At 43.2% G+C, this 26,197-nt stretch overlaps 1 protein-coding gene across 38 annotated transcripts in view; it reads left to right on the forward strand.

Annotated features, from left to right (window-relative positions):
* LOC107377453 (protein tyrosine phosphatase receptor type D) overlaps positions 1-26,197 on the forward strand; it is a 677,785-nt gene that overhangs the window by 240,047 nt on the left and 411,541 nt on the right. For all 38 annotated transcript variants that reach the window (XM_070547717.1, XM_070547719.1, XM_054748836.2 and 35 more), the window contains exon 5: positions 24,972-25,045. The gene's annotated coding sequence lies outside the window, so the exon portion shown is untranslated. The remainder of the gene's footprint in view (positions 1-24,971; positions 25,046-26,197) is intronic.

Below are 26,197 nucleotides of genomic sequence, written 5' to 3' on the forward strand. Positions count from 1 at the left end.
AGTAAAGGATAACGTCTCCATCAATACTCGTGTGTGTGGGTGCAAAGTTGCTGACAGAGAAATGTAAACTAGGCTTTAGTATCCTTTCACAAGTAGAAGACCAACACAATCCTACCAGCAGACAGTTGTACCCAACATTACAGATTAGAACACAAACGTCATTTAAGTCTTGATAAAGTGATAGACTGTCTAAAACAGTGGTTCCCAAACTTATTTAGCCTCGCACCCCCTTCTATGTCCCGACCATGTCGACGCACCCCCCAGCCCCCACATCAGGGCATGGCTATGTGTGTATGTATGTATATATATATATATATATATATATATATATATATATATATATATATATATATATATATATATATATATAATCAGACATCAAGCTAAACAGACAGGGTTAAAAAAATATGATCGACCTTTTTCCCCATCACATTCATTTTTTAAATAGTAATTAATAAACATTCGATACCATTACAATTTCCTTTGATTTAATTTTAAAATAAATATTTAGAGTGCCCAGGTAGCACATAAAAAATGCAATTAAACGGTTTTCTTAAAGTAGGAACGTTTAACCTGTGCGGCCAGAGCGCTCTCCTTCCTTCTGCTCTGCGTAAACCTGAGCTGATCACCTACTTGTGCGTAATCACAAGTCTATAGGGGAAACGTTGGAAAAGCTATAGCCATGAGGTTCACTTTAGCCTCAGACCGACTTATTGCTGTTTTATGGTGTGGCTGAATCTGCGATCCGCTGCCACGCGGACTGGAATAACAAATGCTGCAGTAACATGAGTTGTAGTCAGGTTCGGAGTCACTGGCTGGAGCGGACCCGACTTTAATACGTCATCCCAAAATAGAAGCTAATATCTTAATATGACCTTGAATGAAAAATGTTGTTATAAAACCTCTTAAAAGTTTTTATTACAGAGGAGGCAGAGCTCGTTTCTGTCTTCAGTCTGATGGCGCGCTGGAGTTTGCTCAGCGTGCGCGCTTATTGAATCTGTGTGTGTGTGTGTGTGTGCGTGTGCGCGCGCGAGGCACAGCTCCATGAGCCGCTCAAGTCACCGCGTCTCGTTATTGGCGCTATTTAAACCAATGTTGTAAAATTACTTCTGCCCAGCCCAGATGTTCTCACTTGTGCACCCGTGAGCCGTGGTTCCGCTGGAACACGTCTGACCTCTGACAGACGCACTCTGAACTTCAGATCTTCAGCGTGCTGTTAATAGCCTGAATGGGAATCATTTCTTGTTATTTAGTTACATCCACAATGTTCTGTGTGTGAGGTTTACAATGTCAGAACACCTGCATGAGACAGGTGTTAATTACAATCTGCCAGAATGACTCACCATATTCAGATTCCTCCAACATCGTTAAAAAGGATAAAATACGGACCATATCGGCGTGCGCAGGCCAGAGTGCTGAAGCTCGGCGCATTGTTATTATGAAGCTAGGGCACATGCGGAGGACACACACACGCGCGCGTGCAAAAATATACTTGTTTTCAATTACATTTATTGGGCCCACTTACTTTTTCTTAGGCCCACCCACAAATGAGTTTCTGGCTACGCTAATGGTGACATATGACAGACTTCTCTTAGCTCCGCAGCCATTACACTTTTCACCTCGCGCACCCCCTAGTGGCAGCTCGCGCACCCCCGGGGGAAGACACAGCTTTACTTTCATGCTGGACTTTAGGTGTTTGACAGCTTTAATGTTAACACTCCAGCCATCTTAATACAAATCATTTTTCAAGGTGGCTGTTTCTTCCCAAGGAAATGTGTCCAGAATGTAAAACCCCAACTTAAAGTGCATTAGGTTTGTGTTGTTTATTGGCTTACAATTATATTATAGAATAAAATGTGGTCCATAATGAGTCAAGGCTTTCTCATTTCTCCTTTACCTTTTAAGACATAATGGGCCACTTAACTCTCAAAACCACAATTTCTTGAAATCTTCCCCAACATCTTCCTTGTTTCCGTATCTGGCTCCCACCCTTTTATAGAGTACAATGTAAAACTGTGCCTTGGGAAATAAATAAATTGCCTGAATGCAACGCAAGCTGCATTGCATTGACTGAGACAGAGAAAAAAATATCAACAGAGCCAGTTTTAATGAGCCTCTTCCCCTCTCCATCTATCAGAATGAAATTAGGACAGCACTCAGCGGTGGAGGGGAGGGAAGTCGGGGAATGGGGGCACATGGCAAAAGGAAGAAAAGTCTTCATTAAGAACACTGACTTGGAGGTGGGAGGAGAAAAAAGCAGAGGAATGAAAAACGAAGGAAAGAGGGGTACTTAAGTAATCCAGACACCCCCCCCACACCCCCACCCCCCACCCCCCCACCCCCATCTTTGTACCACCTAATCAGAGAGACAAAGTTATGCTGGTCAGAGCATTTGTTATTCCAGCTAATCCCCTATCGCTGTATTTCATCAGGTTTGGCATTTGGCTATCTGCATTAATTAGATGTTCAAACGGGCATGCCGTTAATATCCAATGCACCGCAGATAATGACAAAAGGTCGGCGTGGCCGTACCCTCTCACCATCACGCCTGCCCGATGCCTTTGTTGTCGCCGATACCTTCTTGTGCTTGCAACAGTGTCGTGTTTACCTGGACTGGATTTCATTTGTTGACGATTCAGGCGGTTTTGTTTTTTTTCCAGTGCCAGTGGAGATAATGTACTGTCTGCACTTTGGGAGATAAGTGTGCTGAGGTGCTATAGTTTGGACTTGTGTTGGGATGTCTTTACCTTCTGTCTCTATTTTTATCTCCACTCCCCTCTCTACTTTTGTTTTATCCAACATTTTTCCTTCCCCCTCCCCTTCGCTGTTCTCTTCCATTCACTCTATCTCACCTGTCTTTTTTTCTCCCCTGAGCTTCCCAGAGGAGCGTAGGAACTGCTATCTCTCTTCTGCATGCTCTCCTCTCTTTTAGATGGTTTCCTCCTCCCCCACCCCATCCCCCTTCATCCATATCAACAGCAGGTGAATTGCCCCTCTGTATATTCATTCACAGTGTTTCCCTTCTTCCCTGCTGCCTCTTTCTCTTTAACTGTGTCTCTGTCTAGCTGTACCACTTTCAGGTTACACCTCACGCTTTTATATTCCACTACTCATCCTCATAATACCCCCCCCCACCCCCCCGCCCCGCCCGCCTCATTCCCTCACTTACAGCCCCCTCCCGGTGGCAGTGATCTCCCTTTAATATTCAGTCAGTCAAGTGAGCGGTGATGCTCCGTCTCAGGACTCAGATGGGCTACAGTGGTTGAAAACTCATTGTCCTTGACCTTAACTTTCTTTGATGTGAATGTGCATTCTTTTCTGCATCTAAAGCAAAAAAAATGGTAAAAATCTATTGTTCATCCATTTCATCACCCCCTTTAAAACCCGTTTGGCTGTTGTTTCTTCTCCTCTGTGATCTCAATCGAGAACGCTCAGCAGAACTTTCCAACAAAGCTCATTCACACAGACCCGTTCCTGGAACCTGACTTCTGCTCCTTTGTTCAGCATCAAGAGCAAAACAGGAAAAAATCTTAAACCTGCAGAACACGAGATAAATCTGCTGGGCAAACGGCCTTGACTGACCATTTGCTCAGCAGATACCTCGCTATGTACGCCTAATTTTCACTGAGTTTTCCACCTCACGAGACACTGAGGTGAATATCTAACTGGTTTGATATTTTCCACTTCACGGGGGGTAATAACTCACCTTGTGCACACTATGTGAGCTGCCGGCTGAGCTGCAATATTCAAGTGGACAATCAAAGCGCGTTCTTCCGTGGACTCAGTGTTCTTCTTTAAAAAGCTGCTGAAAACTCACTTTATCAAGCTGGCTTTTACGTGACCTTCGTCGTCACCCTCTCCTTCTTCTGTGCTTATTCCGCCTTTCCCGGGATCCGTTGATTTTCCTCTTTCCTATTCATTTTCTTTCGCCCTTTTCAGACATTTTTTGTTCTTTTCTCCTTTTAAACATTATTTTTATACTTGAATTTTTGTTTTGTTTTTGTGAAGCGCCTTGTGATTTTTATCTTGAGAGGCGCTATATAAAAGATTGTCTTCTTCTTTTTCTTTTTCACATGATTCGAAGATGGCAGCCCCCTGTGTGCATGTCAGAAAAATAAACAAAACGGTACCTTGCGGATCAATGGGCTCCCTGTTTCCAATACCCTCTCGAAGGATTCAGGATCCAGGCGGCGGTACAGGCTCTTCAAAGCACATCTCTTGGACTAGATTGGTATAGGGAGCATAAGTCTCCTCCCTTTCCGGTCGGCTCATGGGTCCCCGGAAGAACAAAAAAATGAATGCAAGTCAACGGGGCTAAAAGAGTTATTTTCTAATCCACTTTGCCTTACACCCTGGATCACACATATGTTGTACTGTGATTTAAATGAACACTAATGATGGGTGTTTTGACCATACCAGTCACATACTTTGAGATTTGTTAGCTTGTAAAAGTTCGTAATTAGCATAAAAACACAATAGAAATGGGCACGTCACATATGTGATGTCACCACTTAATCTCCTCTCCCCTAACATACATGCTACTTACCACATGGCCAGATTTATGGTGGTTTTTTCTTGTGGGAAGTTTGCTGGAATTACAGCCATTTTCCCTCAGTTTTCTCCTTGTGTGGTTTGATGACATCACTTTCGTGAAGAGCACTTGTAATCCTGGACTTATTTTCACACAAAACCTAAACTATATTTCTTGACATTGAAATGTGTCTTTAAAATTCATGGACATCATATGTGAAATCCTCAGCTCAAACAAACGGAATTAGAAAATCCTCTCCCTGGACTGCCACCTTACCGTGGTGGAGGGGTTTGAGTGACTCAATGACCGTAGGAGCTAAGTTGTCTGAGGCTTTCTGCCTCTGGTAGGGTCACCCATGGCAAACAGGTCCTAGGTGAGGGATCAGACAAAGAGCAGCCCGAAGACCTCTTATGATGAATTACATAAATGGAAACCGTGTTCCCTCGCCCAGACGTGGGTCACCAGGGCCCCCCTCTGGAGCCAGGCCTGGAGGTGGGGCACGTTGGCAAGCACCTGGTGGCCGGGCTTTCACCCATGGAGCCCGGCCGGGCACAGCCCGAAGAGGAAATGTGGGTCCCCCTTCCCATGGGCTCACCACTCATGGGAGGAGCCAAAGGGGTCGGGTGCTGTGTGTGACGGGTGATAGTCGAGGGCAGGGACATTGGCGGTCTGATCCTCGGCTACAGAAGCTGGCTCTTGGCACATGGAATGTCACCTCTCTGGTGGGGAAGGAGCTTGAGTTGGTGTGTGAGGTTAAGAGGTTCCAATTAGATATAGACAAACTCACCTCAACGCATTGCTCTGGAACCAGTTTCCTTGAGAGGGATTGGTCTTTCTACCACTTTGGAGTTGCTCCCACTGAGAGGCGCCAAGCAGGGGTGGGCATAATAGTTGCCCCCCATCTTGGTGCCTGTACGTTGGGATTTACCCCAGTGAATGAGAGGGTAGCCTCCCTCTGCCTACGTGTGGGGGGATGGGTTCTGACTGTGGTCTGTGCTTATGCACCAAACTACAGTTTAGACTACCCACCCTTTTTGGAGCCCTTGGAGGGGGTGCTGGAAAGCGCTCCTTCCGGTGACTCCCTCGTTCTGCTGGGGGACTTAAATGCTGGCATGGGCTATGACCGTGAGACCTGGAGAGATGTGGTTGGGAGGAATGGTCCCCCTGATCTGAAGTGGTGTTTTGTTATTGGACTTCTGTGCCAGTCATGGATTGTCCATAATGAACACCATGTTCAGACATAAAGGTGTCCATATGTGCTCTTGGCACCAGGACACCTTAGGCCGCAGCTCGATGATCGACTTTGTTGGTGTTTCATCTGACCTGCAGCCGTACGGCTTCGAGGAGATTCTGGTCCACCATCTGGTGTCTCGGGGGGGGGGGGGGGGGGGGGGGGTCAGTGCGCTACCAACACTATCTATGGTGGGGACGGTGTGCTGCTGACCTCTACACAGGACGTTGTGGATCGGTGGCCAGAATACTTTGAAGACCTCCTCAATCCCACCGACACGTCTTACAGTGAGGAAGCAGAGTCTGGAGACTTTGGGTTGGCCTCTCAAATCTCTGGTGCTGAGGTCACTGAGGTGGTTAAAAAGTTCCTCTGTGGCAAGGCTCCAGGGGTGGATGAGATCCGCCTGGAGTTCCACAAGGCTCTGGATGTTGTGGGGCTGTGTTGACTGATGCGGCTGTGCAATATCACTTGGACATCGGGGGCAGTCCCACTGGACTGGCAGACCAGGGTGGTGGTCCCCTTATTTAAAAAGGGGGACCACAGGGTGTGTTTCAACTACAGGGGGATCACACTCCTGAGCCTTCCTGGTAAAGTCTATTCAGGGGTTCTGGAGAGGAGGGTCCATCGGATTGTTGAACCTCAGATTCAGGAGGAGCAATGTAGTTTTCGTCTTGGCCGTGGAACACTGGACCAGCTCTATACCTTTAGGGGGATCCTGGAGGGTGTGTGGGAATTTGCCCAACCAGTCTACATGTGTTTTGTGGATTTGGAGAAGGCGTTTGCCTGCGTCCCTCTGGGGGCCCTTTGGGTGGGTACCCTGGGAGTATGGGGTACCAGGCCCTCTGATACGGGCTGTTAGGTCTCTGTATGACCGGTGTCAGAGCTTGGTCCGCATTGCCGGCAGTAAGTCAGGCTCGTTCCCATTGAGAGTTGGACTCCGCCAAGACTGCCCTTTGTCACCGATTCTGTTCATAACCTTTATGGACAGAATTTCTAGATACAGCCAAGGTGTGGAGGGCATCTGTTTTGGTGGCCTGAGGATCAGGTCTCTGCTTTTTGCAGATGATGTGGTCCTGTTGGCTTCATCAGAACAGCTCTTCAGCTTTCGCTGGAGCGGTTTGCAGCCGAGTGTGAAGCAGCTGGGATGAGAATCAGCTCCTCTAAATCTGAGACCATGGTCTTGATTCGGAAAAGGGTAGAATGCCTTCTCCAGGTCAGGGATGAGGTCCTGCCCCAAGTGGAGGAGTTTAAGTATCTTCGGGTCTAGTTCACAAGTGAGGGAAAACTGGAGCGTGAGATCGATAGGCAGATTGGTGCTGCATCTGCGGTGATGCGGGCATTGTACCAGTCTGTCATGGTGAAGAGAGAGCTGAGTCAGAAGGCGAAGCTCTCGATTTACCGGTCGATCTACGTTCCTACCCTCAACTATGGTCATGAGCTTTGGGTAGTGACCGACAGAACGAGATTGCGGATACAAGCAGCCAAAATGAGTTCTCTCTGAAGAGTGGCTGGGCTCTCCCTTAGAGATAGGGTGAGAAGCTTGGTCATTCGGGAGGGGCTCGGAGTAGACCTGCTGCTCCTCCACATCGAGAGAAGCCAGTTGAGGTGACTCGGGCATCTGGTCAGGATGCCTCCTGGATGCCTCCCTGGTGAGGTTTTCCGGGCACGTCCAACCGGGAGGAGACCTAAAGGTAGACCCAGGACACAGTGGAGGGACTATGTCTCTCACCTGGCCAGGGAATGCCTTGGGATTGCCCCAGAGGAGCTGGCCCAAGTGGCTTGGGAGAAGGAAGTCTGGGCCTCTCGCCTTAGGCTACTTCCCCCGCGACCCGACTCCGGACAAGCGGATGAACATGAATGGATGGATGGACGGATGACTTGCATCCACTTTTTCGTTCTTCCGAGGAGCCATGGTGGGGAAGTAGATGGACGTGACTTGGCCCCCTATAAACTCTTTGCCTAACCCTTCTTTGCAGTCACCGCACCCATACTTTTCTAACCTTGAAATGATGGTGGCGGCGACTTTTCATCAACAAAACAAGTAGAGGCATTTCCTCCATTTCCAGCTCTGTCTCTGTTTTGTTTATTTTCTGACATGCAGGCAGGGGGCTTCCATCTTGGAATCATGTGAGTGGAAAACACGCTTTGATTGGCCACTAGAATAATTCAGCTCAGCCAGCAGCTCACATAGTGCAGACACGATGAGTTATTTCCCCCCCACCCCCCCACCCCCGTGAAAAACCGGAAAAGATCAAACCGGTCAGATATTCGCCTCAGCGTCTCTTGAGGTGTAAAACTCAATGAAATCAGGCGCACACAGTGAGGTATCTGCTGAGCAAACGGTCCTTTGAGGCCGTTTTTTCATCAGTTTGCTCTCATGTGCGGCAGGCATTAGAAACTAGTGTTAGGTTTTTTACTTTTGTTTTATTTTTATGTTTCTGCAGTTTTACCCAACAGTTGGACAACATGGTTTATACCCCTTACACAAACTCTAACTCAGGGGTGTGCACATCTTGGAGACTATCTGTGGCAACTGGAGTGGTTTTGTGTGGTCCTCAACAGCAATACAAGAATGGTTTCATTTGTGTCTTTTAAAGCATATTGTTTGGCTTTTAATCAAATCAGAGTGATTAGATGCAGCATGTGTAACTGGAAAATATATGACTCAGATCCAGTTCTTGCTGCTGCAAATGGATAGAAGTGCAACCAACCATTATTTGGATAGCTAACCTCTCAGCCTATTGATTGAACCAATAAGTGTTGGCAATCTTTTTCATCTCTTTCAACCTCTTCTGTCCAATTCACAATGTTTATGTTCACTTTATGTTCATTTATTCCTCCTCAGATGCAGTTATTAGCTGGTGGGGCTGTGTGGAGTCCTGGTAAACCATAAAAATCAATACTGCCCCAGAGGTTTGACATCGCAGTTATAAAACAATATTTATAATTTAATTCCTGAAACTGTGTTGAAGGATCTAATAAAGCAACACTTAAGAGTTTTGAAAACTTTAAGCTATTTGTTTTAGTGGTTCTTCAGTCATAAAGGTTATCAAAGTCCCATTGGACCTCCGTATGCAGCCCTCTGCTGACCAGAAACTGCACTTAACAGTTTTGTGGTCCGGGTAGGACTACTAGTGGGAACTCTCATACAGCTTTATGGCCATTAGCGGTTTACTCTACTGGTAGCTAATTTAAGGGCTAACAGATAGTTTTTTCTGTTTGCCAACCATCAATTAAAGGCACAAGAATAAGAAACATTTTGCTTTTTCTGTTGACATCATTTTGGAGCCTGGCAGTAAGAGTGTAATGCATTTGGAAGCAAAGCAAAGAGCTTAAACCAGAGTGAGCATTGACACAGCCTAAACTTGTTTTAGGCTGCTAAAGGAGGCTATGAAATCACAGAATGATGGTGACCTGGCTTTGTTGCTACTGGACTTTTAGCTAAATAATACTTTTTAGCCCAACAGTGTGGATAATTTTACTTTGTGGCTTATTTAGTATCAGTTGGTTCATGTTGTCATTAGCTCATTGTTAGCGCCAGCTACAGCAATCTGCGGCAGAGTCGTTTATGACAGTTTGTCCAGTAGAAGGGGGAATCAGGAAACATATTAATTGTTGTTTAATGACACAACAATAAATATATTCTGCATTGACAACTAGTTTTTTGTAGTTTAGGTCATATATTTTTAAGGCCACAATGATCAGTCAACACAATCTAAGATGTGTTTTCAATGCTTAGAAACTAGAAAATGTTAGAGTGTGCGAGGGGGATTGACTGGATGTGTCATCATCATCATCATCATCAACCTTTATTTGTAAAGCACATTTAAACGGCGACAACGCCAACCAAAGTGCTGTACAAGACAATACATCACCAAACTAGATACAGTAACATAAAATAGATAAAACAAATAAAAACTATAATAACAAAAAAACAGGAAAGCACACGGGTGTCCACTTTAAAAGTGGGAAGGGAGGGGGCACGTCGGACTGTCAGGTGGAGTTGATTCCAAAGTTTAGGCGCACAAACTGAAAAAGCCAGTTCGCCACGGGCCATATAGCGGGCAGGAGGGACAAGCAGAAGGTGCTGGTCAGAGGACCTCAGGGTTTGCACCGGAACATAGGGACTCAAAAGATATTCCAAATAAGAGGGGGCCATTTCATGAATAGATTTGTAAACCAACAGGAGAATTTTGAACTTAATATGAAACCGAACTGGAAGCCAGTGTAAATTTGCCAAAACAGGGATGATATGCTGCCGTCGGTCTATGCCCCTAAGAAACCTTGCGGCAGCATTCTGTACCAATTGAAGGCGTACCACTGAAGAGGAGGGAATATCATATAAAAGAGAGTTGGCATAGTCCAGACGTGACGTTACAAAAGCATGAACAACTGACTGAAGATCTTTTTTTTTCCTGACAGATTTTAGTTTGGCCAGCCGGCGAAGATGAAAGAAACACAACCTGACTACCTGATTATATGTGCATCCATTAAAAACTGACAATGAAAGGGGCAGAGATGGCTCGCCAGCAGAGGGGGAGCAGGGGGCAAAGAAAATAGCCTCCAGTTTGGAGCTGTTAAGATGGAGAAAATTAGCCGAGAGCCGAGACCTGACTTCACTCAGGCAGTCGGTCAGTGGTTGCACAGGGTCAGCAGATTTTAGGGCCACATAAAGCTGACAATCGTCAGCGTAGAGATAAAACTTTACCCGGAATTTTCTAAAAATGGCTGCCAAAGGTAAAATATTTCGATTAAAAAGAAGCAGACCTAAAACGGACCCCTGGGGAACCCCACAAAAAAGAGGTGCCACTCTAGAGACGCAATTCCCCAGGGCAACCTTAAAACATCTGCCATTGAAACAGGAGCGGAACCACTCTAAAGCTGTTCCACGAATGCCAATTAACTGCTCCAGTCGCTGTAATAGGACTGCGTGGTCGACAGTGTCAAAAGCGGCAGATACTGTAAGTCTAAAAGCACCAACAACACATGAGAACCAGAATCAGAGGCAAGCAAAATATCGTTAAAAACACAAATAAGAGCAGTCTCAGTGCTGTGGTGAGGACGAAAACCAGACATAAAAATATCTAAAACATTGTTGGATTTAAGGAAGTTAAAAATCTGGATAAAAACCATCTTCTCCAAGAATTTGGATATAGGACGGTAATTGTTCAAGTTGTTAAAGTCTAAGCCTTGCTTTTTTAGAAAAGGCTGGACCACCGCATGCTTAAACTCCTGGGGAACAATCCCCGTCGTAAGGCTTGCATTAAGGATCTCCAGGATCGGTTCAGCAATTACTGGGAAGACATCCTTCAGGAAGCGAGGGGGCATAAAATCACAAGGAGAGCCAGAGGGCTTCATAGCAGCCACTGTCTTCCATAGGGAGGAAGAAGAGATGGGGGAAAAACGCTCAAAGTTTGAGCCAAGGGTCAGAGAGACAGCGGGAATGTCGGGATCTTAGAGGGGCAATCTGATCGAGCACGGAAGTGCAAGAGGCAGAAAAGAGGGATGGGGGATCTCAGGATCAGAAGAATCCTCATAGGAAAACAAAAAACCTGAAAATAAAGCAGAAAACTCAACTATTGAGGAAGGGGTTATGCAGTGAGCATGGCAAATCCCCACCTGCCTAGGAGAGACAGGCCGGGCCACATCCACAGAAAACAAAACAGGAAGATGATCAGACAGAGAAAAAACATCAGGTCGGACCTCTGTTACACTAACACCAAAAGAAAAAACTAAATCCAATATGTGAGACCCCCCATGAGTGGGGAAGTCAACCAACTGAGTCAGTCCACAAGAGTCAATTAATTTACAAAAATCAGCCAGCAGGATCTTCTCAGGACAACAGACATGAATATTAAAATCCAGGTATAAGCAAATGATCATACTTAAGGAGGACATCATCAAGAAAGTCCGAAAATTGGGAGAAGAAAGAAGAAGAATTTGCCTTAGGGGGCCTATATAATGAAACACAAAGAGTTGGAGGAGACAATCCCAGTTCAAAGGTGGACAGTTCGAATAAGTCCCAATTTCCCAGGTAGGAGATAGGCCCACAGGGAATATTAGTCTTGAAAATAGTCAATAAACCCCCGCCGCGGCCCGTTGGCCTGGGGACATTCAAGTAGGCACACTCAGCAGATAACAGTCCGGCGATAGGTGCCAGCTCACCCGGCACAGTCCACGACTCAGTGATATAAAGGACGTCCAACTCCCGATCGATGAAGAAATCCTTCAAGATGGATGTTTTATTCCGAATTGAGCGTGCGTTGATCAAATCACACAGCAACGGCGCCGCCAGCCGATTGACAGGACCTACAGAGGTATGGCAGTTGTTGACCCGTCGGATATTAGACGCCATCACTCCTCGCTGGCATCTGCCACAGGTCTGGGACAGCAGCTCCGGGAGACGGGAAGCACAGTCAACGGAGCGACGTCGAGGCCTAGAAATCAGACGGAGTTGCTGCGCTCTGACAGAGCAATCCAGAGCCAAACAAAGGTGAACCCAGCGGCCTCTATGACAGCCCCGCCAGCGTTTTGGGAGCCGCCCTTGAGGATGGATCCTCCATAGGGTGACAGAAACAAAGGGAAACTGATGTTGGACCATTTCCCGGAGATTAATGCTGCCACACAGGGTAAAACGCCCAGAATATTGAAGATCCAGAAGGGTAAGTCTGTCATAGGTCGTGAGTAAAGAGCCCAGGGAGAGCACAAAACATAGAAGAATAAAATGTAGAAAGAGTCCATGGACGGATAGACGGCCTGCTGAACACGCTGGCGCCATCTTGAGTTGCTCTTCCTTAAGTCATGAGGGGTTGTAGAACCCTTGCACAATATACAAGTAAGCCATTTACCATTTTACCAAAATCAAATCAACCTTTGATCCAGGGAGTCTTGTGTTCAGTTAATGCATCACTAAGGTTAAATGATTCAAATATACTTCACCAAGTGGTTGACCTGCCAGTTAAAGAATAAAAAAAAAACACTATGATTTTATGGAGACAAGACACTTCAGCAAATCTCAAATGAGCAGTGTTGGGAATGTTACTTTTAAAAAGTAATTAGTTATAGTTACTGATTACTTTATCAAAAAAGTAACTCAGTTGCTTACCGAGTTACAAGATTATAAAAAGTAACCATATTTACCAAGGATGATAACAATTTTGTCACTTTTTTTCATTAAAGAATACATGAAAAATAAGTTCCCCTCTTAATTAAACTTACTTAATTTAATATAAATTACTACAATACTGAAATATAAATGACTAAAGACTGAAACATAATAAAATGTCTGTCCAAATGTTTTTTTTTTAAGAAAACTGAATAATTGAAATAAATGGGCACCTAACAGGAGGAACTACTAACAGGAACATTACACACTAATCTAGGCTAATAAAAGGTCACTGTGTGATATTTAACAAGACCCCAATCAGCTAAAATTTATAAATGCAAATAGAAACACCTGTAAAGGTTCCTGAGCCTTTAAATGGTCTCTCAGTCTAGTTAAATTTCTGAAATAAATGTAATTTTGCCCGGTATTCTAATTTTTCCAGCTTCACATAATGGTGTGTTTTTAGTAGCATTTCTGTTGCTGGTAATCTCGTAATGGTTAAATAAATAAATAAATATCCTTTAAAATAAAAGAGGCACAAATCTAATGGAGGACTTCAATTTACTAACTCGGGTCAGACCCAAACACAGAAGAGCTGAAGCTGGGTGGTGACGACACACAGGTAGTTCAGGACTAAAGAAATGATCAGAAACAGGTTATAGTTGGATGATGTAGGTGAGCGGACCTTCGGGAGTCACGCTGTCACAAGAAGAAGGGCACAGCTTTTGACTATTCATCACGTCTTCCTCGTTCTTCACGGGCCGTGATGCAGGCGGATGAACACATCCGCCTCTTTAGCCCCCGATTAGCTGATGACAGCTCCAACACACCACGTTGCTGAATTAGTAACACACACATTTTCTTATCAGTAACAGAAACAGCGTTATGATGAAAGAAGATTGTAATTAAATAGATTACTCATTACTAAAAACCATTTTTTTTAGTAACGCCGTTCTTTTAAACAGTGTTATTCCCATCAATGCAAATGAGTAGTCTGTAGTTTCAAAGAATACACATGAACAGAATATTATGGCATCATTTTTAGACAACAGAACTAAGCAAAGATCTATATGACACTGCATGAGACACCAATTTTAAAAGGAGTGAGTCTACCTCAATAAAGGGTCAGCTTCATTTAATCTGTAACATCTGCCAGCCTGGAGCTGCACCCATCGACACAGAGCAGCTTCAGCCACCAAAAGGCACTTGAAAAACTTCTTACAGTGACTGTAGATCATATCGACTCCTCAAACAGTCCTTTTGCCTTTACATCCACTCCTTCAGCTTCTCCCATCTGTCCCCTGCTTGTCACACTTCAGCTGTGTGTCAGAGAGGATTTGGAATTTGTCAGCGTGCCGTCTGGTCACCATTAAGTTTAATTTTGAGCCAATCTTCTGTGAATGTTCCTCTGTCTCATTTGTTCACTTTCACTCCTTGTTGCTGTTGTAAACAATTGATAACGCCTTGGAGTTATTTCATCAGTTTTTTCTTCCTCTGCTATTGCACAGAGCTGAACATTGATGTGCACACACACACACACACACACACACACAAATGCACATACACACACATGCTCACACATCTCTAGTGAACTTTCAGATCCCAAAAGCTACCCAATTCTCTTTGGAGAGTCTGCACCAAAAGCCAAATCTTGGAGTGAATTTATCAGGCGGCCAACTCGTCATTATTTGTGCTCAGTGCCATGATCTTACCATCATTAAAATCCATCTCTTACATAACCATCAAGGACAGGATACCTCTCGCTGAGAGTAGGAACCGAGTACACAAACACACACACCATGTTGTTTTCTATCCCAGTTTTCTCGCTGTTGGCGAAGATGCTGAAATTCTAAAGAGAAAGGTGTGAACACACATTAATCAAATTGAAAATGGTTGGCAATGTTAGAAGCTTTCTAAATCAGCTTCACAGATAACTGGACTGTGTTTTGCAAAATGCAAAGTTTGTGCATTAAAATTCATCCTGTTAAAAATGAACACATTAGGGTGTGTTTTGATGTTTATCAGAAGGTTTCCTTAGCAATCATTAATAGGTAGACCCCATATGGGATGTATACTCGCAAACCGTATTGGTCCCAACAGATTTTGTAGCCCCACAGGGGTTTGCCCTTTAAATAGCAGATTCACTGACAAACCATTATTTACTTATTTTTTTTAATGATCAGTTACTCTGAGTGTTGCATGCATGTTGAACATGAAAAACATCTCCTACACGTATTTCCTGTTAGCTTCTGATAGAAATGGATGGGAAAACGCACAGTTCCGACACCGCCACTTAACTTTCATGGACTCACCCATCTTGTGTTAAGTGTTTTTCTCCTCAGAAGAAGCTACAATGGTGTTCTGCTGAGCTGTGGTAGCCTCATGGAGGGGGCCATTGGCTAGCACACTGCTGCTAACCACTTAACATTCTCCCTCTCCTGATATTAACATTTTACTCTCTTTGACATGAAACTGCTGAAAATGCTACTACTAGTTTACCTGCTGAATTCATTATAGTTTCACCAAGATAAAGACAAAGTTTATCTCTTACTAAATAGAATATTTACTAATATCGACAGTGAGTGGAGGCGGATGGCTGCTTATACTGAGCCGGGATCCTCTGGAGGTTTATTCCTGTTAAAAGGGAGTTTTCCTCTCCACTGTCGCTGCATGCTTGCTTAGTATGAGGATTGCTGTAAAGACTCTGACACCAGTCCGTGGCTCGATGCAACCTGCTGGGTTCCTTAAATAGAAAACCTTTTACTGGTTGGCTTAATGAACTAGGGCCTCATTTATCAAGCTTGCTTACGCACAAAACGGGGTCGGAAAACTGCGCCCAAGCAACTTTCCACGCAAACTTTGGGGTTTATGAAAGAAAACTTAGCGGAAAAATGTGCGCAACTTTAAGTTGACAAAGGACCTGGCTTACGCACATTGTGGACATGGAGAGCACCTGCAGTGCTGCTGCTGAGAAGGACACAATTATGAAATCCTGCAGCATGATCACTTGTACTGCTTCATTTTCACACAGAACAAGACCCCCCACACGCACACATGTGCACGTACACACACATGCACGCACACTCACACACACGTGCGTGAGCACACACACAGCCTGAAGCGCAGAATACGGAATGCAGAATATCAGCAGGGGGACAGATTGAGACAGAATGTCATGCGTCTGTGACAGTGTGAGCGTCCTGTCACTGTGACCCGATTGATCCTACTCCCTGGCTACTTGTACAGGGGAGATCTCTGTTTGGGTGACTGATTAGCGTGCGTAACTTTCACCCAGGAGTCTGGGGAAAGAATCCCGAATAAACATTTTTTTTATATAACCGCCACAGATCTCTCTGAAGAATTCACAACATTGACGGCTTCAGCAACGCTGTGTCAGTCCGTGGATTTTCTCTTATTTGTTTTGCAAAAGCACTTCCTTTCATTTCTCCACCTCACCCACAAGTACCTCAATTTCTGCTTCTGTGAAATTGAGCTTCCTTGATCTGCCTTGATCTACGGTCGCCATGTCATTTGCGGCTTATGTATATGCATGAGGTCCACAAGGCACTTTGCATTGACTATTTATGGCAGTAAGTGGGCGTGGTGAGGGCGGGGTGTGACTAAAATGCAGCTGAGAAACATTCTCGTTAGTCTCCGATTTATGAAACGGAGATTGCGTGCAGCTGTGCGTACTCCATGTTTGATAGATCACAAACCTACTTGGCGTAAGTACATTTTTTTGCTGAGCTTAAGTACGGTTTTAGTAAGGATTCTACACAATGTTTGATAAATGAGACCCCTGACCTGTATTGGAATGTTTACTACGTGAAGTGCCTTGAGAAGACTCTTGTCGTGATTTGGCGCTATATAAATGAACTTGAATTGAATTGAATTGAATTAAATTAAGTAGACTGATAAGGCACGGCTACTTAAAGAGTAACTAAACCCAAAATATTTTTTTTGCTTATAAACTGTATAATTGGGTCTTTACAAATGCAGTTTTTCTGTTTCTGTGCATTTTTTGACGTGTTTGTGTAAACTTGATTAAATCTAGAATCTAGGTCTAAAAGCTGCCCCCTGTGGCAGAAGAGCGGCTACTGCATTTTAAACTTGTGATTGACTGGGGCTGGTACAATTTCACATCATTGGTACAATCTTCTCCCACTCCCCCTCTCTCCCAAGATGGAAATTCTCCACACTTGGCCATGCCACGCTGTCCCGCTTCACATGTAGAGGACAGGAGTTTAGCTCCTCTCTTATTGGATCAGCATATGTTTTCTTTGGGTGTTTGCCATCTGCACATTTAGACTAGCCCAATCAGGCTGAACAATCCCGACATGGTCAGCATGATCAGAAGCCATAATAATCTAACAAAACCTGTTGGGAACCAAAAGGTTTGCCCTTATACAGTCCATAAGGGGCCCGCCTATGTGTGCTTCTGCAACAAAAGAGAAAAGAATAGCTGCTCCAACAACTGCATGCTTGTTTCTTCTCAAGTTGCCAGACGGCTGCTATCATCCTGAATCAGACAGGCAAGAAAAGCTGGCAAGTGCCGTTCTTTCTCCCCTAAAAGTTCGATCCACCCCGAGGAAATTTGTCTCGCCGTTCCACCTTTCTGATTCCCATATGGCGGCACTAAGAGGGGAGCACATTTGTTCCTATTTGCCGTTGACGTCTCGATGCACACACAAACAGGTAAAAGGTAACTAAGGAAATCGCTTGGCCTTGTCACAAGAAACGGTTTATTTTCCTCCTCTTGTTTTTGAGTCTTCCCTCCATCTGCCCTCACTACTGTTTCTCTCACTGCTCAATTAAAGCTTTTTCTCAGAATCCCTGCTCAGAAGCATTAAAAAGAATAGAATATATCAGGAGAGATGTGATTGTACACGTGACAATCGGAATAGAATAAGAAGGCAATGAGTATATTGTATAGAGACATTGATTCAGCCATGGTTACTCATCCCTTCCTTTTTTGCACAAGACCTCATGTCATGAGTGTTTTAAGTGCTCTCCAGTCCGTTGTTCTCCTTTAATCCTGTTAGATAACTATTTTCCTCCCTCCTCCTCCTCCTTCAGAGGCTTTCTATTTCTTTTCTTTCCTCCTCCACACCCCGCTGCCCACTCAGCAAACGGCGAGTCCTACTGTATGCTCTCTTGCCACAAGAAAGAAGCTACGCTGTGCCTAAATGTGGCAGGAAAGCAAAGAGGTGTGGGCCTGAAAGGGAAAGGAAGGAAGGAGGGGTAGAGAAACATGTGGAAGTGCTGGCAGGTGTTGGAGGAATTTTCTGGCCAGTGTAGACTCATTTGTTTCGAGGAGGGATGAGCGTGGAAGAGCCAAGACCAAGGCAAGTGGAGCCTGTATGGAGCGTGGAGTTAAAATGTACAAAGATAAGGGGAAAGAGATGGACTTAGTAGATTGAAATATATCAAAGCTGCCACAGATGTGTGTATATAAACAATTGCACACGTCTATTGAGAAAAAAATGTGAGGAAGAAAGAAGTTTTTCTTACATAAAAGTGTTTTTTGACATAAAAGTGTTTTTTGTAACCTGGAAGTGAAAATAAAATGCTTTTTTCCTCCATCCCATGCCTTTAAAGCATGAGATGGGAGGAGGTTCAAGCTGCACAGGATCCACATCGGAGCACAAAGTGTTTGTGATGCAACGTTTCAAACCTGCCTTGTAATCGCCGTGCAAAACCAGCAACACTCCATCATCTCCTCACTCGATTCTCCTCCATGAGACCTACATTTCCCATAAGTACCCATTCTCCCTGCTGGTCCATCATTTTTATATTAAAGGGTTTTTTTAGAGCCGATTCTGGACCTTTGGTTTCTTTTACTGGACGGCGAAGGCAGTTTGCTCAGCTGAGGAGGAGCAGCTACAAGGTGGCTAAAAAAAATGGGTCACAGGAACTGAATTGCAATTTTCTGAATCAATGGCACAGACTAGTGGTTAGGGAGTAAAACTGCATCTTCTGTGGTGAATCTAAGCTCAACCCCCTCGATAGGTGCATCAGTGAAATCTGTGCTTCCATCTCAAGCCACTCATTTACATGCAGATTCCTTTTTCTGCTAAAAATATTAATTTGGGTTGGAAGGACAGGAACATGTGCCAAGAAGTATTTCCATGACCCAAAAACGCCCTGCATTTGTTGGCATGATAAATCAAAAGAGATAGTGGAAATCTGCCTCTATTTGTCGTCTTCAGAGGTGATAAATCAATCCCTGCTCGGCCAATAAACAATACAAACTTCCACATAAGTGTGTTTGTAGTGGATTTATAGAGGGGGGAATGGATAGCATAATCTATTTAAATTTTTCTTCCTCTCTATACCTGTGAGACTTGAGATGGGGCCTCCGTAGGGAAAGCCGGGGGTGTGAGCATCAAATCAGTAAAACTTCCAAACAATAGAAATAGAATATATGTCATGGAGGCTGCGGATGTGATGGAATTACATCCTTTTGATTGATGAACACATGCTTCCAGCTTCCTTTCTCCTGGATAAAACTGAACTCAATGCAGTTTTGAGTGGATTTTATTCCCAGACTTTGGCCTACTTTCATTAAATCATAGGTGTTACAAAAATTAATTTCACTGGCAGCTCTTGGGTTTGCACCAAGCAAAGGGAGGAGGGGTGACAGTGCTGTAGAGAGGCCGTTGAATACCTCATGAGAGAAACCTTTTAGGCTGGCTCAACCAGCCATCAAAATGACGTGAGGCGGTATGGTGATGAAAAAAAAAACAGTCCTGAAAGATCAACGCTATCATCTTTTCCAAAAGCTGACATAAGCGAAAAAGGGGTTGGCATAAAGTAGCATAGAGTTTCCAAAGCAGATGGAGCGTGCCCTTTGTCCATTTTTTCCTTTAGTCGTGTGCCAAATTCTTTTAGTCAACGTGTCTTCCTTCTTCCTGTCAGCGCATTTCATCATCCCTTTGGAACCACTCTTCCAGCATCCTTTGCTTCACTATCCTTTTGTCTTACTCCTTTTTACTGTTTGTCTCCTGCACACTGTCGTCTTCACACCCATTTTTACCCTGACAGCATGCTTATCCTGTTGTGTTGATGAGATATTTGAGGGATTAACATTATGCACGCTGAGCAGATTATGATAGCCTTTGGGGAGGAGCAGTTTCTGCATGATGGAAAGTTTTAGCAAGATGCACAACTCTGCTGATAACTGAGGCGATTTAACAGAAGACGATGGAAAGCACAGGGCAGAGATCATCGTCACAATGGCAAAAGCCAAGTAAACCATATAGCCTTTGCAGTTAGAAGTGTAAAGGCTTAACTAATAACAGTTCCCACTAGTGTGCATCGATTTGCAAAATATAAAACTTGACAGAGCATAAAAAGTGTTTATTGGAGGCAATTGCATTAGGCAGCAAAGGGATGCCAGCAGACAGCTTTTTTTTTTGCAAACCTAAACAGAAACTTCTCAGTTTTTGACCCAAAAAATGGGTTAAGGTAAAAAATAACTGGGTATCTTGGTAAAATTGAATATTGCAATAACAATATCAAGTAGTGATGAACCTTCTTCAAAACTTAAAATAGTATAGCATCATAGTATTCTGTACTACAGTGTGGTGTATTATAGTATAGTATAAATTAGTATAGTATAGTATAGTATGGTATAGTATAATGTAGTAAAGTATAGTATGATACGGTATTGTATGATATAGAATAGTATAGTAGTGCAATATGGTATGGTGTAGTATGATATAGTATAGTATAGTGCAGTATGATGTAGTATAAAATAATATGTTATAGTATGATGTAGTATGATATAGTATAGTATAGTACAGTATGATGAAGTATAGTATGATGTGGTATAGTACAGTAGTATGATATTCAATTCAATTCAAATTCAATTCAAAAATACTTTATTAATCCCAGAGGGAAATTGATTGCTGTAGTAGCTCAGAATAGTCAAGTCATCAAAGAGTTGTTGTATATTACAATGGCTGTTGGCAGGAAGGATCTCCAGTAGCGGTCAGTGTTGCAGCGAAACTGAAGAAGCCTCTGACTGAATACACTCTTCCGTTGTTGGACAGTCTTGTGAAGAGAATGCTCAGGGTTGTTCATAATTTTCTTGATTCTCTGGAGAATACTTCTTTACATTATCTCCTCCAGCGGTTCCGAAACTGCCTAAACTCTGGCTGAGTCCTTGAAAGGGCTTGGAGTTCCTCCATCTTGTTGGCCAGTGATCTCACATTGCCCATTATGATCGATGGAAGAGATGGTGTGAATTTCCTCTTTCTCAGTCTCCATTTTGCTCCTGCTCTGCATCCACGCTTCTTGCGTTTTAGCTCATTTGGGATTTGTGGCTTCAGTTGAGGTATTATTTCAGCCTTTCCAATGTTAATCAGCTGCTCCCGATTGTAAACCAGCTTGTTGCCATGGTTACACATCAAAACAAATGCTCAAAAAGTGAAAAAAGCTAAAAAAAAAATAGCAGTAAAAATCCTCCAAGCTTCACAGCACCAGAAACTGAAAAGTAAAGTGTCCAAAAAATACAGTTTTTCTTGAGAAACTAGAAGAAAAAATGCCCAAGAAAAGGCAAAACTTACATATAGTCAACAGAGCTACTCCAAAATGCAGCCTCACTGAGCAGCGCAGTTCCGGAGTATAGTATATTATGGTATAGTATGATAGAGTATAGTACAGTATAGTGTTGTACAGTATGATATAGTATAGCATAGTAGTATGATATAGTATAGTTTAATATGGTATAGTTTGATATAGGATAGTATAGGTCATAGCAGCAGCTTTTACTAGCTGTCAGCACGGTGGTGGAGGGCTGATGATTTGGACACCTTGTAGTCACTGAGTCAACTCTAACCACCAAAGGAATCTAGAATCAAATGTGAGTCCCTGTTCAAACCAAACTGGATCATAAATCCGAACAGTGATCCCAAACACAGCAGAAAATCTACAGTTGAGCAGCTGAAAAATAAAAGATTCAAGGTCCAGACCTTGACCTGACTGAAATGCTTTGGTAGGATCTCAAGAGGGATGAGCACAAACAAATGTCTGCAAACATCAATGAATTGAAGCAACATCATAGAGTGCCAGAAAACTGTTCCACAACATGAGAAACTGATAAAGTCTGACAAGTATTACTGATTATTGTTGCTGCTGAAAGGCATTCTATAGGCTGTCGGATCATGGAGCAGAGTTTGTTATATAAATAATGACATGGCGTGATCTGTTGTGTCTGTGTGCATAGAAGTTACATCTGAATCATCATAGAACCCAATAAAGACCAGATCACATTTATTATGCCCTGAAATGTAGAACTCTAAATTTGAAAGACAGGGGACTCTCTACTCATACAATTGCAATGATTTTCTGCGATAGCAACATAATGCGCATTGACATTATGATGGCAGGACATTGATGTATTGTAGAGCTCTGGGGTTGCTTTTTTCACACATCTTCTCAAGTTTATCCTGCCTAACTATGTAAATGTTTGAAAACCTATGAAAATTAAACCTAGTTGCACTGCAATTCCACGTAGATACGTGGTATTACATGTAAGCATCTCTTCGCCTGATGTCGACGCAGCCCTGTTGCTACAGGGACTGAGTGCGAACAAGCAGGGGAGGAGGAAGTGAGAGGCAGATCGTTTTCCAAATGCTCATTTTTAGTTGGCTTGTTTTTGGGCACAGCGCACCGGAGCTGACGAACTGAACACAGAGTTTTTGACACAATGGTGTCAACGTTGGTGCTGTGATGTTCGGCTCGCACATCAAATGTGCCGCACCTGCTGGCAACATGCAGACACAAACAGAATGTTATCGAATCTGGGCGGCAATTGCCATGTTTGGGAATACTGCAGATTTGAATGAATCATTTGCCTTACATTGTTTCATTAAAGAGGTCCTCAGAAATGAGGCATATGGTATTGATTTTAAAAGCGCAGTGGTGTGGTCAGATTAAAACTGTCAGTTTCACTTATTCTCTTTTATAAAAAGTTGAAAATTAATGATCTTTACAGACTTCCTATAAGCTCTACGGTCTACCCTGACGTCTTTTACCTTCGGCTTGCCGTCGTTGCTTTCTCTGAGCTTGCCTAACTCATTCAAGTTTTTGTGAAAAGACCCGAACCAGCCCCCTGCTCCGAGGCCACATTGCAGACATGGAAGTTCTAGGAAAAGTTGCTGAGCAAAGAGAGACTGAGTTAAACTGGCGGTAGGGAGCAAAAAAGCCGCAGCTGCCAAGTGGGGAGAAATATGATATGTGTTATCAGGCAGTGAAAACCTGACTGCCTTTTAAGTTAAATACTAATTTATCACATCAAAAAGGGCATGCTGAAGTGCTCCCCTTGCCTCGTACTTAGTATTCAGTGTGAGGCCTGGAGTTGGCTCCCGGTGGTCATGCAATAATCGCAGTAACTTTGCTCCAGTCCATTTCCTGTCTTGTTTGTGTGATGCATTGGAATTTTTCAGATTTGTCAGCATCAAAGTAGGCAAGACATTCCCAAGGAAACACTTAAAAAAAAAGAATATAAGGATCATATATATTTTCCTACTTGACTCCTGCTTTAGAGGTTGTGTATATATGTAATATCTCCACCTGCATCTGAACATTTCTGCCAGTTTAATGAGTTGAGCCGGCGTCTCCGTTGGTTACTGTTCAGCGGAAGGTCATAAATTCAAATTCAAAGATACTTTATTAAATGTGCAATTTATGTCTGAAGTGCGTCCAGGAATGCTGATGCTCCTGTCAAGGAGCAGAGATACTGTCTGCTCTGACTCGTATTTAATGGAAACTGTAAAGTCCACAACTCCGTGTCCTTACTCACACTCTTTACAGTGTGTGCTCACAGAGAGTAGGAGTTAACATCCTCCAGCTGAAAGGAGGAGAATGTATAGAGCGGCATCATGCGACGGATAAAGATAAGGTCATAAATTTGCCCCTTGTTGCACTGAAAGGTTGTTTTATTTTTAATTTTTTAATTTTTTATTTTTTTTGCATTTTCACTGTCTTGCATGACACATTCCAGAGCTAATTGAAGCCAACTGCTGGCACCATAATTAATTGTCATAGCAGGAAAACGAGAACACTTCATTTGCTTCCAGTGGTCTCTCTACTTTTGCAGAATACTGTATAAACAAAACACTAGCATCGCTTTCAACATGTGAGAACTGCAACACAGTTAATTAATGATGCACCAGCTAACATAATGCTACATTGATTAGCACCTACCTTGTTTCCCCCCTTTCTCCTCGATATCTGTTATCAGGACTTCCAAACCACCATTTGTTAAGATATGGGCATTCTAATTGTGGTAGACAGAGGTCCATTAGCATAGCTTCTTGGGTGGCCATGGCCATGTTTCTCTAAATCATTAAGCTAATTACACAAGCTAATTAATCAGTATGCTTGGAATAGGGGTGCGGCTCTTTGTTGGCTTGCATAATGACAGGAGGCCATTTTTAGATGGAGGCATGCGGGGAGAGTAAACCTTTGATCCTAGTAAACATATGGGTTTTGCACATCATGTGCGTTGCAAAAGGAAGGAAAATGAGATGTAAAAACATTCACATGCTAAATAAGGATGGGGAAAAAGAACCGTAGAGCTTACAGAATCCTGCACAAGGGCAGAGTTTGGTCGGGAAAGGTGTCCGACATCCAATCAGGAGTGTAATTTTCATGCTGAACAAAGCAAAGGCACAGGATGTGTCGATCACCGATACCACTGAGACATTTGAGCTTAGCATTTAGTTCTCTCCTCAAACTCAAACAAACAAGTGTTTGTATATAAAGGATATTTATGTTCATTCGTCTTAGAAAAGTGTTTAAATTCTGTAGAAAGCATTTCTGGGCATCAGGAGTGAGTCCATGCAAGCAGACATAGACAAGTGCCCGTCCTGTCTTTTGTAGAAGGTGGAGAAGGTGTATGGAGGAGTCTATTTTTAGTAGCTCTCATTATGCACAATGAAAAATAACCTGCTCAGAGTATGTGAAGTGCCTTTGCACATCCAGTGCGTTGAGTGTGTTTCAGTTCATGAATCTGTTTTTTTTTTTTGTGTGACGTTCAACTGACGCTAATGTGGTGATCAATCCTGACCTCCTCAATTTTTTCTTTTTCCTTGCAGGGGAATTCTGAGGAGTTCTGTTCTTTCTTCACTCTTGTCTGAAGCAGCGGGTTGCCGTCGATTGGTTCAAACTGGTAAGAATCCAATTGGAGAAAGCTCTTTTTATTTCATCCATTGACGGAATTCTAGTGTTATTTGGGGTTCATATGTCAATTATTGTTATTAAAGTTGAAGGGTAAATATGCGAAGCCTCAGAAATCAAATAAAGGGCCAAGCTACTAAATGCTGTTAGCATGGACTGGGTCTCCATGTGATCTAATTATGAGTCACAGTCAATTTGTTTTCTTCATTTTATGCCTTTTAGAATTGGATTCGATTCAATCCTTGAACATAAAAAGCGCTTTTGATTTCATCTTTGAATTTGGCTGCGCAAATCTGACAAATCTGAACAAAAAAAGGTGCAACTCGGTGTCACATTATCTTGTCCTTTTCTGTTTGGCTATTAATTTGGATTTCAAGATATGGGTGCAGGATTATGACCCAGCTTAGGCATGCTAATGGTGCCATCTGGAGTACAGAAATCACTACTGCCGCTGTCTACTCTCACAGCTCTGTGGAAATGATTCACCCACTCACACCTCTAACAGCATTTTGCCGGAGGACTGACAGGTGCTGTCAGCACGTTGTGCATACATGCAAACACACCAGGGCTGCAAGAAAAATCTGCAAGAAGCCGACTCAGTCGGTGACCCAGATGGAACATCACTAAATCTTTTCACTTGTTTTTCACGTTAAAATAGTACTGCTGGATTTAATTATACTGTTTGATTTGCCATTTGCTGAGATGTCTTTAATTGCCCTGATGCCAGTGGTTTTGTTTTTTGTTGACTTCATTTGAGATCTTTTAGTGTAGTTTTCCATCACCACGTAAAGAAAGATCATCAGAAGAAATGTTAAAATGCAGAGCTTGAATTACACACAGGCTTCTGGGGAGCCCAGTGAGAGTGCCGTAGAACCAGAGGGGAATGCGTCCATCTGATCACCTCCATTAAAGCTCCATAGGTGCTAGGACAAATTATTTCAAGTTTAATAAAAAAAAAAATTCAGTTTTTTTTCTGCAATATTTTAGAGTCCGCTTTCATTGATTTTTTTTTTTGCAAATGCTCAAATAAAGCCTTTTCTTTCTTTCTTTCTTTCTTTCTTTCTTTCTTTCTTTCTTTCTTTCTTTCTTTCTTTCCTTCTTTCCTTCTTTCTTTCTTTCTTTCCTTCTTTCCTTCTTTCTTTCT

The sequence above is a fragment of the Nothobranchius furzeri genome, chromosome 2, assembly GCF_043380555.1.
Source record: "Nothobranchius furzeri strain GRZ-AD chromosome 2, NfurGRZ-RIMD1, whole genome shotgun sequence".
NCBI lineage: Eukaryota > Metazoa > Chordata > Actinopteri > Cyprinodontiformes > Nothobranchiidae > Nothobranchius > Nothobranchius furzeri.